Source organism: Cibotium barometz, chromosome 42 (assembly GCF_041138505.1).
Source record: "Cibotium barometz isolate CiBa-2024 chromosome 42, ASM4113850v1, whole genome shotgun sequence".
Classification (NCBI taxonomy): domain Eukaryota; kingdom Viridiplantae; phylum Streptophyta; class Polypodiopsida; order Cyatheales; family Cibotiaceae; genus Cibotium; species Cibotium barometz.
The window spans coordinates 44,106,198-44,118,839 of NC_141087.1; positions in this window are offsets into that span (position 1 = coordinate 44,106,198).

Sequence of the window (12,642 nt, forward strand, 5' to 3'; positions counted from 1 at the left end):
GTGCACCCGTTCTCTTTCAAAAGAAGAAAGATGAAACGTTAAGACTCTGTATTGACTACAGAGGATTGAATCAATTAACAATTAAGAATAAGTATCCTATTCCTAGGATTGATGAACTTCTGGATCGGTTAAGTGGTACCCAAATGTTTACAAAGATAGATCTCAAATCCGGGTACTACTAGATCAGAATCAAGGAGCAAGACATCCCAAAGACAACATTCAATACTCGCTATGGGCATTATGAGTTCACAGTTATGCCGTTTGGATTACCTAATGCCCCGGCGACATTCAATCGTCTTATGCAAGATATTCTCAGAGAATACTTGGATGATTTTGTTCTTGTCTTCTTTGATGATATCTTAGTATACTCGAAGAATGTTGCAGACCCACGTAAAGTCCTGGAAATCCTAAGGAAACACCAACTCTTTGCAAAGAAGAGCAAGTGTTCCTTCTCTGTTGACCAGGTGGAATACTTGGGATTCATAGTGTCAAAGGATGGGATTTTTCCTGACCCCGCAAAGATCCAAGCAGTAGTTAAATGGCCAGAACCCAAGTCAGTAAAGGAAGTCAGAGGATTCCTAGGGTTACCCGGATGGTATAGGATATTTATACCTAGGTATGCTCAGATAGCATCCCCTTTAACTAACCTTCTCAAGAAAAGTACACTTTTTCAGTGGACTGCAATGTGTCAGAGTGCCTTTGACAAGCTGAAGATAGCCTTAGTAACCAATCCTATCCTTAAATTGCCAGATTTCACCAAACCCTTTGAGGTAGTTACTGATGCCAGTGGATTTGCCTTAGGTGGTGCTCTAATGCAGGAAGGTCATGCAGTGGCCTATGAATCTAGAAAACTCAGAACACATGTGCCATCCATGACTTGGAGTTACTCTCAGTAGTGTACGCTCTGTAGTTGTGGAGACATTATCTTTTGGGACAAAGATTCACCTTGATGATCATCAAAGTCTGAAGTGGATCTTCACCCAAAGGGATCTCAACATGCGTCAAAGGAAAAGGATGTAGAACCTGCAGGAATTTGATTTTGAAATAAAGTATCAACCGGGGAAAGAAAATGTGGTTGCAGATGCACTCAGTAGAAAAGCCTCCTTGCTTGCAATTACAGTGGTGTCAAATCCATTGATCAATGAAGCAAAGGAGAAAATCATGCAGGACAAATTCTTTGCCCCTATTGCTACCCTTCTAATGCAGGAAAGAAAGACTCCTAAGGAAATGAGTCGAGTTCTTGGCGAACTGGATGAAGGATGCATGTATTATGATAATCGGCTATGTATCCCCAATGATGCGGGAATAAAGGGAAGAATTCTGAGAGAAGCCCATGATAGCCTGATAGCTAGACATCCAGGGTTTATAAAAACCTATATGTCTATGAAGAAAAGCTTCTTCTGGCTAGGACTCAGAAAGGATGTACTTGATCATGTAAGGAAATGCTTAATGTGCCAAAGAGTCAAGGCAGAGAGAGTCAAGATGCCAGGGAAACTGCAGCCTCTAGACATTCCACAGATGAAGTGGGAATGCATCATTATGGACTTTGTCACTGGATTACCTTCAGTACAATCAGGTTACAACTCCATTTTTATGGTAGTTGACAGGCTAACCAAAGTTGCCCATCTGATTCCAGTGAAAGAAACATACTCTGCACAGTGGATGTTGCCAGAGTTTTCCTTAAGGAGATCTTCAGATTGCATGGTTTACCCAAGAGGATAGTAAGTGACCGAGATCCCAAATTCACATCGAAATTTTGGACTGCATTCTTTGAAGCAGTAGGAACTTTCTTGGATCTCAGCACAGCCTACCACCAAATGGAAAGAGGGTGAATCAAGTAATTGAAGATATCCTGCGGTCATGCTGCAGGGAACCCAAGAAGTGGTTAAGTAGGAACTTTCTTGGATCTCAGCACAGCCTACCACCCTGAAAAAGATGGCCAGACATAAAGGGTGAATCAAGTAATTGAAGATATCCTTTGGTCATGCTGCAACAACAGGGAACCCAAGAAGTGGTTAAGTCATTTGCATCTGGTCGAATTTGCTTACAATGCTTCTTATCATTTTGCCAGACACACAAATTTACCAGAAACAGCACTTTGGTTTGTCCTGCACAAACTGCTGTATTTTCTGCAGCAGTATTGTACTACACTCAAATGTTACCAGTGACCTCAATGTGCATACATACACCCAATGTCAATTGTTTGACCTCCTTGCAGCATACACAATGTCTGCACAACCAATCTGTCTTCTTGTAGTTCTTAAAACAGAACCCATCGAAATCGCCTACTTTCTGAAAAATGGAGGTCGTAATGCGCCCGAAACACGTTTTCAGCGGCCTAAAAAATGTTGTCCGATAGGACTATATAGTTGCCCTATAGCTTTACTCCCACGAAGAAAGCTCCTCAATCAGAGATTGTTTGCCGATGCCTCCCGTAGAGCTCCCGACACAAGGGTGTAGTCGCCAACACAAATAGGGAAGAGTAGATGAAGCTCTTACCCTCGTACCGCTTCCTGTGCTTCTTTTGCTTGCAGCTGAGCCCTTAGCATGAACCAGGCTCTGATACCATGAAAAGATGCAGGGGAGAAGAGAGCTTGAGCTCTTCCAAGCACACACACACTCACAAAACCCTACAAGAGAGCACACAAGGTGAGAGGCTGAAAATCTTCTTCTTCTTCACACAACATTTAACACACCATATACAAAGATAAGAGTACACACAATATAAAAAGGTACTCAACCAAATACATACTAGGGTTCTCTATAACTATGCCAGTCTCTAGAATGGCTGTCACACAGCTTGTTATCCCACTGGCCGCATATCACCCATGATCTCACCAACCATGCCAGTGGTGTAAGTGTGGGGCCTATCCCCCAGGTGGGTCATTAGTTTCCATTGCCTCACTAGATGAGCTCAATATCTCAACAAACGTACAGGTCGCAATCCAGTTTGATGAGATTGACGCTATTGCACTGTCTTTCTAAGGGGAAATCTTCTACTTCTGCTTTTGGAAATCTTAGGCAATCTTCTACTTCTGCTTTTGGAAATATTAGGGGGCTCAATGGCTAGAGTAGCTCAGCTCGGAGGTGATTTTTTTAAATTAACGAGATATTTATAGGCACATGCGGCCACGTGGCCATGCTGTGCATTCACACGTGCGATGGCTCGCACATGTGAAATCACCCACATGTGGAAATCCACATGTTGATGTGCGGTCGCACATGTGTGGCTATTGCACATGTGCATTTACACTTGCATGTGTGGATATATGTGTCATCGTACGTTTCTGTTGTTTGTACGCCACGTGGCTTACCTAGAATATGGTAGGAAGTCCTCTTTTCATATTATAAATGAAAATGTTTTATGTGTTTATTTTACAGAAATTTTGCCATAGCTCCACTGCTATTATTGATAATTCTCAATTTAATTGAGAGAATGAAGTTTAATATGATTAGAATGACCACCAATTGGATCTTTATCCAATTATGGATTGATTCATAATTTCTCTATAAGATAAATATCATAAAAGCATTAAAAAGCCATAATTTTGGCCTCCAATTAGACAAGCATAAAAATTACTTTTGGATTAGAGAAATGCTTCATGAGAAGCTCCACAAAAATCAAGCTGACATACACTGTCACAATGGAACCATTTCCTTCCATGACCTTCACGAGAACAAAGTTCAAGGAATTGGAGTTTTCGGATACCCATACCTTTAGTTAGTAAAATCTTCTAGGTTGCTGAAAGGACTTAAAAAGAAGCAACAAATTTATGTTGTCAAAATGAACCTAGTAGACTCAAAGCTTAAGACTAAAGAACCAAAATGGTTAAATGAATTTGGTGAACTATTCCCAGCAGAGCTAACTGAAATGCCTCCAATTCGAGAAGTAGATCATGTTATTGAATTGACCCCCGGAGCTCAGTCAGTAGCCCTACGCACGTACAAAATGCCAGTTCCTAAAGCCATCAAACTCAAGGAACAGCTTAGACAGCTATTAGAACAAGGGTTTGTAAGACCCAGTGTTTCACCTTGGGGTGCGCCAGTTCTCTTTCAAAAAAAGAAAGATGGAACGCTTAGACTCTATGTGGACTACAGAGGTCTAAATCAGCACAGTTAAGAATAAGTATCCTATCCCAAGAATTGATAAGCTTCTAGACAGGCTAAATGGAGCCCACATCTTCACAAAGATAGATCTCAAATCTGGGTATTACCAGATTAGGATCAATGATCAAGATATACCAAAAACAGCCCATCAATACTCGCTATGGGCATTATGAATTTACTGTCATGCCGTTCGGATTAACTAATGCCCGAGCTGTACATTTAATCACCTAATGCAAGACATCCTCAGAGAACACTTAGATGATTTTGGGTTAGAAGAAAGAAACATTTAGAAATTATACAGAAAAAAACCATAATCCACTCGTTACCTCCTAAAATGCTTGATTCTTTAGTCAGTGTAGAGACCCCCAACCAATCAATTGGTTTGGTATGTCGTAGGAGTCACCAAGGAAGATTGAAGAGAGAGAGAAGCTCCAATCTCTTCAATTTTGTAGAGGTTTTTAGAGGATAATAGAAATTAAGCTTAGTTTAGAGTAATACCAACATAGTTTAATTCACAGATAATAATACAAAGGAATGAGGGTTTATTTATAGGAGAGAGAGACCACTAACTGAGTCCAACTGAGTTCTAGAATTTTCCAGCTTCAGTTTGGCTGGATTTGGACAAGTTTTGGACCAGTTTGGCTCCCTTTTTGATTTGGTTTGATTTAGGAGAGAGGAGAGACAAAAATATCCAATTATTTTTGAGTTTTTAACTCATCCAAGCATGTGAAATAGGTGCCTCCTTAAAGGTCTCCCTTTTCCTTACACATGTGTCAAAAATGCATGATTACTCCAAAATATCTCATTTTTTTATTAATACACCATAATTTTGAACTAATAAACCTAGTACTTGGTCAACTCTTCATCTTATGTGGACATTTACTCATTTTTGGGTATTTTCTTTTGTTCTTTGGATTTATCTTGTCCCAACACTTGGTTTAATCTTATTGGTCCATAAGAACCTTAATTGGACCATAATAATTTTTTTTTGAAAATGTGGACCCTTAGGCTGCTAAGGTCTTCTGAATCAATTTTAATTAATTCCAATTGTACCTTGGAAAATCTATTTTGATTTTCTATTTCAGGGAAACATTTTTTTTGATATTTGAAGAATTTATTTATCCAAAAATATCCTAATTTTGATTTGCCACTCTCTAGAGTTTTTTTATCTCACGAGGCAAAACAAGGAAAATTGATATTTTCTTGTATTCAAAAACATAGAATGATTACAAGGGATTGAAGTAGAGGCTTATTTGATATTCAGGCTGAGGAAGAATCTTATATCCTCTCCCACTTGAAAAACGTGAGATGTCCTCATCTAGTGAGGGTAATCCTTCGCCAACTCTTCTTCTTTCTCCCAGGTGGCGTCTTCTAGAGAGAAGAACTTCCACTTTACTAAGAATTCTTTGAGGACTTTTCTCCTGAGAATCTTCTCCCGAACGTTAAGGATTTCCTCAGGTTGGAGTACCATCTGGCCTTGAGTCGGAGAGATCAATTGCTCATCATCCAGCACGTGATTTACAGCATACGGCCCATAGTATCTAGGAGAGAGATTCTTGTACTTCCCTAAGGATAAGGAACTTCTTTTTGGTCGTACTCGAATGAAGACCATATCTGATTCTTCAAACTCTCGCTCAGATCTGTTTTTATATGCATACTGCTTTTGCCTATCTTGGGCTGCCTTTATATCTTTACGGATTGATTGCATCTGTTGGTCCATATCATCAAGCATTTGTCTGGACATTTTGACTCTGATCAATGGGTCAGACCAAGTCAACGGTGTAAGGCAATCTTGTCCATACAAAGCTTTGAAAGGACTCATCCTGATGGCATAAACCAGATTGTTGCTAAGAAGCTTGATAAGAACAACTTCCATGCTTGGAGGTTTAGGTTGATAAATGTCCTGATGGGAAAGGGTTACTGGGACTACATAGAAGGTGAGCATGAAGAGGCACCAGAGATCAATCTGACTGCTGCAGATGTGAAAGAGTTCAAGGATTAGAACCAAGGATCCAGAAAATTTATGTATTAGCTCTCTATCAGTATACAGGACACCATGATTAGGCACATACAGGATGCCAAGTCCCCCAAGGAGGCATGGGACACCTTGGTAAAACTCTATGAAATGAATACCAAGGCACGAAAGATACAGTTGAAGAATGAACTTCATACTGTGGAGAAAAAGAGTATGTCTGTGAATGACTATGCATTGAAGATCAAGGGTATTGTGGAATCCCTTGCATCTATTGGTGTTTCAGTAGATGATGATGATAAGGTGGAAGTCTGTCTACATGGTCTCGGGCCACAATACAAGGTATTCAAGATGTCTATTCAGACTCGAAAAAAGATTCCCAATTTCACAGATTTGGTGTCTATATTGATTATAGAAGAGAAGAGCTTGGGTGAAGACCAACAACCTTCACAAAACAAAAACAGTTCAGAGCAACAGGCCTTCTACACAAGTTTAGGAAGAGGACGAGGTAGAGGAGGCCATGGATGTGGCCAAGGAGGTGGCCGAACAGGTAATCAGAATTATGGCCACCAACAACAACAACAACAGTCCCAGAATTCACAACAACAACAACACGCAGGTGGAAGAGGCCAATTCAGAGGTAGGGGGAGTCAAAGAGGTCGTGGAAATTGGCAAAGGCAATATAATGATACACGTGGATGCTTTTATTGTGGTAAGCCTGAACATGTGTAGGCAAATTGTTATAAGAAGCAAGCTGACATGCAAAATGGAAAATTATAGCAAAACAACTATGCATTCTCGAGCAAAAACAATGAGGATAATGAAAGGTTGTTTGTTATGCAGCATGTCATCTCGTTAATGCCATGTTTGAAAATGTTGAAGCAGCACATAAAGATGATGTATGGTACATTGATTCAGGTGCTTCAAAGCACATGATAAGTCATGGGGAGTGGTTCAAGGAGATGAAAAACCTTGAAAGACCAGGTTTTGTGGAAACAGGGGATGACACTGCTCATCCAATTGCCCATGTTGGAGATGTGCCATTGTCTATGCAGGATGGCAAAATGAAGTACCTTGCAGATGTACTTCATGTTCCGAACATAACAAAGCATCTGGTTTCAATTGGCCAGATGATTGAGCAGGGTTTGTAGGTTCGGCTTAACCACCCTGATGGTTGTTATGTTGAAGACTTTAAAGACAAGGTTGGTTGCAAAAGGCAACAGAGTGGGCAGAATGTTTACATTGAATGTAAACATGCCTGAAGTGAGTGCTACAATGTTTGCAAATAGTTTAGGAATTGTTGCAGACACAGACATTTGGCATAAAAGAATTAGACATGTGAATGTGCAGGGAATGAAGTCTATGCAGACTAAAGGAATTGTGATAGGGCTGCCAAAGTTTAAAGTTGAAGGTATGCAGAAAATATGTGAAGCATGCCAATTTGGAAAGCAAACAAAGCATGCATTTCCACACGTGACAGAAATGTGAGCAGAAATACACTAGATGTTGTGCATTCAGATGTATGGGGTCTTACGAAGACCATGTCTATGGGAGGCTGCAGGTATTATGTGACATTTATTGATGATCACACAAGGAAAGTGTGGGTATTGCATTCTTGCATGGGGATTTGCAGGAAGAGGTGTATATGTTGTAGCCACCTGGTTATTATGAGGATGTGAGTCACCTCGAGCAGGTTGAAGAAAGCCTTGTATGGCTTAAAACAAGCACCAAGAGCATGGTCTAACAAGTTTTTTAAATATCTTGTCACTATTGGCTTTCATGTAGCCAATGCAGATTTCTCACTATATGTGAGACACAATGATAGAGCGGTTGTGCTTGTTGTCATCTATGTAGATGACCTGATCATTACGAGGGACCATGATGCAGAGATCTTTGATGTAAAGATCTTGCTTAGATAGAAGTTTAAGATGAAGGATCTGGGGGAGCTCAGATATTTCTTGGGCATTGAGGTGATCAAAATGGCAAGTTGAGTGCAGATTCAAGAGAGATTTTGGAGGATCCTACTATGTATAGGTGCATAGTAGGAAGCTTGATCTACATGATGATCACCGGGCCAGATTTGAGCTATGCTGTTGGGTTGGTGAGTCAGTTTATGCAAGTTCCTCGAAAGCCGCAGTTGGATGCATTGAGATGCATACTGAGGTATGTGAGGTCTACTTTGCATTGTGGACTATTTTATGAAACTGGGACAAAGATATGTGTACATGGGTACACAAGATGCTGATTGGGGACTGGTAGTATCTCAGATAGAAGATCTACTAGTGGCTTCATGTTTTCTTTGGGGAGTACTGCTGTGACTTGGAGCAGCAAGAAGCAGCCTACGGTTGCTCTATCCAGTACAGAGGTCAAGTACAAAGGTGCTACTATGGCAGCATGTGAGGTAGCTTGGTTGAGAAAGCTAGGTCCACTACCATTTTGTCAAAGAGAAGGTTTTGGCAGGAGACGTTGACCTTGTCAGCACACAGGATCAGGTCGCTGACATCTTTACCAAGGCATTGGGTACAGAGAAGCTCTGTAGATTCACGGCTTCGCTTGGTGTACATGAGATGGAGTTGAGCTCGAGGGGGGGAGTGTTGAGATATCGATCTCATCTAGTGAGGTGATGGACACTGATGACCCGCCTGGGGGATAGGCCCCATACTTACACCACTAGCATGGTTGGTGAGATCATGGGTGATATGCGGCCAGTGGGATGACAGGCTGTGTGACAGCCATTCTAGAGATTGGCATGGTTATAGCGCCAGCTCATTTAGTTGGGTTCACACTATAGAGAACCCTAGTATGTATTTGGTTGAGTACCTTTTCATATTGTGTGTACTCTTATATTTTTATATGGTGTGTTGAATGTTGTGTGAAGAAGAAGAAGATTTTCAACCTCTCACCTTGTGTGTTCTCTTTTAGGATTTTGTGAGTATGTGTGTGCTTGCAAGAGCTCAAGCTCTCTTCTCCCCTGCATCTTTTCAACGTTGTCTTTCCAAAGTGCTCTTTGCCTTTGATCTACCCTATGCCATTGAGCTACCCCTGAGTCCCCTTAGCTACCCCATCCCTCTAAGATTTCCAAAGAAAAAGTAGAAGATTGCCCCATCTTCCCGCCTTAGAAAGACAGCGTGATAGCATCAATCTCATCAGATTGGGTTGTGACCTTCGTGGTCTTTCCAAAGTGCTCTTTTCCCCTGATATGCCCTATGCCCGTGAGCTTCCCTTGAGCCCCCTGAGCTACCTAGCCCCCTAAAATTTCCAAAGAAAAAGTAGAAGATTGTCCCACCATAGAAGATTGCCCCAGCTGCCCACTGTGGAAAGACCTCGCGATTCCATCAATCCATCCAAAAGTGAATTGCCCATCTCGCATTGTCTTTCCAACCTACAGTCTATGCTCCAGACCTCAAAATTTCTTGTTGGATAACCCACCTTCCCCCAACTACCTGCCATAGAAAGACAACGTGATACCACCAATTTGTTCATAGTGGATTGCTTATTTTGCATTGTGTTTCTTACCTACACTGTCTTCCCCCAAACCTTACAATTTCTTTTTGGTTATACAATCCTTAGCTACCAAAAGGTTAGCTTCTATTTTGTGCTCCTAAGCTACACCCTTCTAGGGTTATTTACTGTAAAGAGATGGGTTCAAGTGATGAAGGTGATCATGTGACAAGGGAAACATCAAAACGAAGAGACTTTTTGACTTCCTATAGCTTGCAGGTGCACAAATTTTTTTTGATTGCTATAGGGAATCTTTCAATGTAGGATTTGAAGTGAGTTTAGTGATTGATCACTTCAAGGAGTATTATGAAGAGGAAATGCAAGCTTTCTTTACATTGACAGATGATAGTGCAATTCTTATTGAAGGTGTGAGTTTTGATCATCTTAGCATGTTGTCACAGACATCTTCAAAAAAGGAAAGATTGTAGAAAAAGTATGACCTACTTCTTGACCATGTGAAAGTCACTATGGAGCATTGAAATTTGTTAAAATTATAGCAATGTGATGAGCTATGGTGGATCAAATGCTAGAATCAACATCATTAACAAAGAGATTAGATGATAATTAAGATGTGATTAGTGAGTAATTAACTGATAGTTTAATGTAGGCATGGATAATAAAAAACTAGCAAGTTCTCATTAGGCCAATGCCTCAATTTATAGAGTTTACATCCAAGCATCTAATCCCACTGATTTCTCCTTGATTCACTCCACCTCTTTTGCTTGATTCTCTCCACCTCTCCCACAATATCTCCACACCTCCTAAACCTCCTCATGCTACCCTTTATTCTCTCCCAGTAGATTCTTCTCACCTTTTCACAGGTTCTCTCACATTTACAGATTCTCTTTTACAGCCTCTAGCCCCAAGGGCTTATTCCCGCACACACCCTATTCACTTATATATTTCAACACCTCCCCTCAAGTGAATACTCCTAGCACACCTGGACCCTATACCAATTTTCCCTCTTACTTGATAGTCTGTGACCAGTGCCTCAAGTCCCTAAACTCATAGTCGTTGACACACTCTCTCTCCCCATGTGTCCAAGGCTACTATAAGTGCCCGTGACCTTGACTAAAGTGCTCACACATACATCTACCACATGGCCTACATCATCGGTGGCTCAGAGGTGGTTTTACTTTGTTGGGGTAGGTTACATTGGGTTGTGGGGTTTCTCTCTCCCTCTCTCTCTCTCTCTCAGAAAAGATAATCCGACTCCACTTCCTTAGGAGCCTCCATGAAGTTTGCCAATGTCGTTCCTTCTCCACTGGGTTTGCTGTAGTAGTCTCTTGCCATGTGTCTTGGCTTTCCACAATTGTGGGGCAAGTGAAGGTCCTTCCTCCTACTCTGCCTCTTCCTCGTCCTCATCCTCGAGAGAATCCTCCTCGGGTGAAGAATGTTTTTTCTTCTCCTACTGTTGAGTCGAGCCATTTCTTCTCTTTTCCTCTGCTCTCTTGCTCTAGTAGAGCTCCTTCTATCTCGTGTAGCTTCAATTCAGGTACATTTTTTAGTGTTGCTACAATGTTTTCATATTCACCTTTGTCCACACTCTTCAGAAGCACTGCTAGTGCCTCATCATCTTCTACCTTTTTGCCAATAGCTACTAGTTGTTGCTTAATACTTTTATATCTGTGTTTAAGTGTGTGATTAAAGGTTCACTTTCCTTCATATCCAATTTGTAGAATTGCATTAACATATTTATCTTTGAATTTTTAGCTTGTGTGCCAAATATTTATTGAGTTCATCCCATGCATCTTTTGCCCATTATATCCCTATGATGTGATGAATGATTTCATCATTTAGACTTAGTGTGATAAGTCCCAATGCTTTTTCATTCTTGCTCTTCCACTCATTTTTCCCTCTCACCTTTGGGCATTCATCTCTTCCCTCAACTAGCCCCCACACATTTTTCCTCATGATGAGCAGATACATGGTTTTTGTCTGCCATGTGTAAAACTGCTCCCCGTTAAATTTGGCTATCTCTTGTGCCGTACTCATGATAATGTGAAGGGGGTCTTACCTCTTGATCCAATTTCAAGATTCAAGGGCAGTGTCTACCCTTTTACAACTCAATCTGGTGTTTAGGAGATGATTACAAGGACAGATTTATCAGCATAAAATCACCAGAAATTACATTAAATCAAGGGTAACCAATTTGTACGGAATGGTTGGAGTATCAAACCATCTCCGAATTGTAATATAAAGTTATAGGGATCTATATCAGATACTAATGGTTAATCTGAACCCTCAATTGTACCAAAAAATAGTGATTAGCACTGATTAATCATTGATTAGCAAATTAATTCTCTATTTTATGTGCAAAAAATAGAGTATGCGGGGAGTCCAAATCTGAGGCCTTAGAGTTCAAATGAGTTCAAATCCTTTCAAGGCCATCAATAGCAATTAGTCTAGTAGAGGATTAAGCCAAGAAACACAAGATTTGACCAAACATTGAATGCTTAATCTCTATTTTACCAAAGTTACCTGCAGATTTGATGAAGAGCTTGGATCTCATTGTAGACTTGATCAAATCAAATTCTGACTTCACCAGCTTGTAGAGAACCCTTGAAAACCCCTCGGGCTAAGAGGAATTAGACCCATTGCATATGTGGAAGACAAGATCTCCATTTTTTGCAGAAAAAGAAGCGCTGGAAAATTCATGATTTTCTCCTGATTGCGTCGGCGGTTTGATAAAATTCTTGAATGGGCTGGAGCCCAAGGCTGGAGTCCAATGGGTATGGCTAGCTATGGCTAAAAGCTTTTGAGCTAATGTTGAGCCTACAGGGAGAGGGAGCTCCTCCACTGGCTAGGGGTACAGTGGGCTAGTTGAAAAAAACTTAAAAATTTTGATTATTTCTTAATTATCTATTAATCCTAATTAGTTAGATAATAGGCTCATAAACTTGATGGATTTTAGTCTAGGCTCTGATACCATGTTAAAATTATAGCAATGTGATGAGCTATGGTGGATCAAATGCTATAATCAACATCATTAACAAAGAGATTAGATGATATTAGTGAGCAATTAACTGATAGCTTAATGTAGGCATGGATAATCAAAAACC